We start from the raw sequence: 5,057 nt of genomic DNA, 5'->3' as shown, positions 1-5,057 counted from the left end.
TATTTTATAACTGAAAAAATTAATTAATTATTATTATATATTAAAAAATTAATTAAAAATTAAAATTGGAGTTGAAAAATCATTTTTAGGTTCAAAATTGAACTATTCCATTTTTCGTGAAAATTAATCTTTTATAGTTAAAAATTCAACTCTTTGATTGAAGATCCATTTTTTTAAAGTTGAAAATCCAATGACTTCGTTAAAAATTCATATAGTTTTTTAAATATTTATTTATGGTTAAATTTTTTTACTGAAAATTGAACTTTTCCAGACAAAGATTCTTAATTTTAGTTAAAAATTCATCTCTTTTTTGAAAAGTTTAAATATTAAAAAAAAAGTTGATTTCTTGGTTGAGAATTTATTTATTATTATTTTTTTAAATAAAAATTTAACTGTTTCAGACGAGGATAAATAATTTTAGTATAAAATTAATTTTTTTAGGTAGAAAAATCTCAAAAATTAATTTTTTATTGTTGAAAATTCAACTCTTTGATTGATAATCGATTTTTTTCAGATAAAAATTCATATAGTTTTTTAAATATTTGTTTATGGTTAAATTTTTTTGCTGAAAATTGATCTTTTCCAGACGAAGATTCTTAATTTTAGTTGAAAATTCATCTCTTTTTTGAAAAGTTTAAATATTTAAAAAAAAGTTGATTTCTTGGTTGAGAATTTATTTATTTATTTTTTTTTTAAATAAAAATTTAACTGTTTCAGACGAGGATAAATAATTTTAGTATAAAATTAATTTTCTAGGTAGAAACATCTCAAAAATTAATTTTTTATGGTTGAAAATTCAACTCTTTGATTGATAATCGATTTTTTTCAGATAAAAATTCATATGGTTTTTTAAATATTTGTTTATGGTTAAATTTTTTTGCTGAAAATTGAACTTTTCCAGGCGAAGATTCTTAATTTTAGTTAAAAATTCATTTCTTCTTTGGAAAATTTAAATATTAAAAAAAAAGTTGATTTCTTGGTTGAAAATTTATTTATTTTACTAAAAAATTTATTATTTCAGGTGAGGATGAATAATTTTAGTTAAAAATTAATTTTTTAGGTTGAAAATTGAACTATTCCATTTTTTGTGAAAATTAATATTTTATAGTTGAAAATTCAACTCTTTGATTGAAAATTGATTTTTTTTTTTAAGTTGAAAATTCAATGACTTCGTTAAAAGTTCATTTATTTTTAAAAATATTTGTTTAAAGTTCAATATTTTTATTGAAAATTTATCTGTTCCAATTCAAGATTCTCCATTTTAGTTGAAAATTAATTTTTTTAATATAAAATTAATATTCTTCATTGAAAATTTAACAATTTTGTTCAAAATTATCATTTTTATCATTTATTCTGTAAAAAAGTAATTTTTTTGGTTGAATATTCTTGATTTTAATTCGAAATTTCTCTCTTCTGTTGGAAATGTAACTAATTTAAAAAAATTGTTATTTCTTGGTTGAAAATTTTTTTTTATAACTGAAAATTTAACTTTTTCAGACAGAAATTCATAATTTTAGTTGAAAATTAATCTTTTATAGTTGAAAATTCAACTCTTTGATTGAAAATCGATTTTTTTCAGATATTGAAAACTAAAAATTCAATGATTTCGTTAAAAATTCATAAAGTTTTTTTTTAAATATTTATTTATGGTTACTTTTTTTTTACTGAAAATTGAACTTTTCCAGGCGAAGAATCTTAATTTTGATTAAAAATTCATCTCCTTTTGGAATATTAAAAAATATTTTTTAAATATTAAATTTTGGAATATTAAAAAAAAGTTGATTTCTTGGTTGAGATTTTTTTTTTTGCTCAAAATTTAACTATTTCAGGTGAGGATAAATAATTTTAGTTGAAAATTAATTTTTTAGGTTAAAAATGCATAAAAATTAATCTTTTATTATTGAAAATTCAACTCTTTTATTGAATATTGATATTTTTTATATAAAAATTCAATGACTTTAATAAAAATTCTTATATTTTTTTAAATATTTGTTTATGGTTAAACTTTTTGTTGGAAAATTTAAATATTAAAAAAAAATGGTTGATTTCTTGATTGAGAATTTATTTTTTGACTAAAAATTTAACTATTTCAGGTGAGGATAAATATTTTTAGTTTAAAATTAAATTGCTTAGGTTGAAAATTCAACTTTCTTATTGAAAATAATTTTTTTTTAAAATTGAAAATCCAATAACTTTGTTAAAAATTCATAGTTTTTTTAAATATTTGTTTATGGTTAAATTTTTTTACTGAAAATTTAACTTTTCCAGGCAAAGATTCTTCATTTTATTTAAAAATTCATTTCTTTTTTGGAAAATTTCAATATTAAAAAAAAGTTGATTTCTTGGTTGAAAATTTATTTTTTTTTTACTAAAAGTTAATTTTTTAGGTTGAAAATTCACAAAAATGAATCTTTTATTGTTGAAAATTAAACTCTTTGATTGAAAATCGATTTTTTTTTTAGATGAAAATTCAATGACTTCGTAAAAAATTCATATATTTTTTTAATTATTTAATTATGGTTAAATTTTTTTACTGAAAATTTAACTTTTCCAGGTCAAGAATCTTCATTTTAGTTTCAAATTAATTTCTTTAATATAAAATTAATATGCATCGTTAAAAATTTAACAATTTTTTGAAAAGTATCAATTTTATCATTTATTTGATTAAAAAGTAATTTTTTGGTTGAAGATTCTTGATTTTTAGTTGAAAATACATCACTTTTTTGGAAAATTTTAATATTAAAAAAATTTATAGTTCTTTCTTGGTTTAAAAATTTATTTTCTACCTAAAAATTGAACTTTTTCGGAAAGAAATTCATAATTTTAGTTGAAAATTCATTTTTTGGTTGAAAATTGAACTATTCCGGTTTTTTTTTTGTTGAAAATTAATTTTTTATAGTTGAAAATTCAACTCGTTTATTGAAAATCGATTTTTTTAGATGATAAATCAATGACTTCGTTAAAAAATCATATAGTTTTAAAAAATATTTATTTATAGTTACTTTTTTTAATTGAAAATTCAACTTTTCCAGGCGAAGATTCTTAATTTTATTTCAAAATTCATCTTTTTTTTTGAAAATTTAAATATTAAAAAAAATAGTTGATTTCTTGGTTAAGAATTTATTTTTTTACTAAAAATTTTACTATTTCAGGTGGGAATGAATAATTTTAGTTGAAAATTTATTTTTTAGATTGAAAATTCACAAAAATTAATCTTTTATGGTTGAAAATTCAACTCTTTAATTGAAAATTAATTTTTTTTAAGTTGAAAATTCCATGACTTCGTTAAAAATTCATCTATTTTCTCCCTTAATTTTAGTGGAAAATCGATCTCTTTAATTGAAAACTAATCTACTTTGATAAAAATTTAAACTTTTTATTAAAAAGTATAATTTTTTGTTGAAATTCACATAATATATTTTGTAAAAAATTCAAAAATTTTGTTAAAAAGTTATTTTTTCGGTTGAAATTCTTGATTTTTAGTTGAAAATTAATTTCTTTAATATAAAATTAATATTCTTCATTGAAAATTTAACAATTTTGTTAAAAATTATCATTTTTTCATAATTTATTTGGCAAAAAAGTCATTTTTTTGGTTGAAGATTGTTGATTTTAATTGAAAATTTATCTGTTTTTTTGAAAATTTAACTAGTTAAAAAATTGTTGTTTTTCCATTAAAAATTTATTTTACAATTGAAAATTGAACTATTCAGTTTTTTTTAAATTAATCTTTTATAGTTGAAAATTCATCGCTTTTTTGGAAAATTTAAATATTGAAAAAAAGTTGATTTCTTGGTTGAGAATTTATTTATTATTTTTTTTTTTTTACTAAAAATTGAACTATTTCAGGTGATAAATAATTTTAGTAGAAAATTAATTTTTTAGTTTAAAAATTCACAAAAATTAATTTTTTACGGTTGAAAATTCATCTCTTTTTTGGAAAATTTAAATATTGAAAAAAAGTTGATTTCTTGGTTGAGAATTTACTTATTATTTTTTTTTTTACTAATAATTTAACTATTTCAGGTGATAAATAATTTTAGTAGAAAATTAATTTTTTAGTTTGAAAATTCACAAAAATTAATTTTTTACGGTTGAAAATTCATCTCTTTTTTGGAAAATTTAAATATTGAAAAAAAGTTGATTTCTTGGTTGAGAATTTATTTATTATTATTTTTTTTTTTTACTAAAAATTGAACTATTTCAGGTGATAAATAATTTTAGTAGAAAATTAATTTTTTAGTTTGAAAATTCACAAAAATTAATTTTTTACGGATGAAAATTTCACTCTTTGATTGAAAATCGATTTTTTTCAGATGAAAATTCATATAGTTTTTTAAATATTTGTTTATGGTTAAATTTTTTTACTGAAAATTGAACTTTTCCAGACAAAAATTCATTTTATTTGAAAATTCATCTTTTTTTTGGGAAAATTTAAATATTAAAAAAAAAGTTGATTTCTTGGTTGAGAATTTATGGAATTTTCAACTGAAAGAAATTAATTTTCAACTCTTTGAGTGAAGATTAATTTTTTTCAGTTGAAAATTCAATGACTTCGTTAAAAATTCATCTATTTTCTCCCTTAATTTCAGTGGAAAATCCATCTCTTTAATTGAAAACTAATCTACTTTGATAAAAATTTAAACTTTTTATTAAAAACTATAATTTTTGGTTGAAATTCACATAATATATTTTGTAAAAAATTCAAAAATTTGGTTAAAAAGTTATTTTTTTGGTTGAAAATTCTTGATTTTTAGTCGAAAATTCATTTCTTTTTTGGAAAATTTTAATATTAAAATAAAATATTGTTCTTTCTTGGTTAAAAATTTATTTCCTAGCTGAAAATTCATCTATTCCATTTTTTGTGAAAATCAATATTTTATAGTTGAAAATTCAAATCTTTGATTGAAAATCGATTTTTTTTTAAGTTGAAAATTCAATGACTTCGTTAAAAATTCATTTATTTTTAAAAATATTTGTTTAAAGTTCAATATTTTTACTGAAAATATAACTGTTCGAAGTCAAGATTCTTCATTTTAATTGAAAATTAATTTCTT

This window comes from Belonocnema kinseyi, chromosome 10, assembly GCF_010883055.1.
Source record: "Belonocnema kinseyi isolate 2016_QV_RU_SX_M_011 chromosome 10, B_treatae_v1, whole genome shotgun sequence".
Classification (NCBI taxonomy): domain Eukaryota; kingdom Metazoa; phylum Arthropoda; class Insecta; order Hymenoptera; family Cynipidae; genus Belonocnema; species Belonocnema kinseyi.
This window is presented reverse-complemented; position numbering follows the sequence as displayed.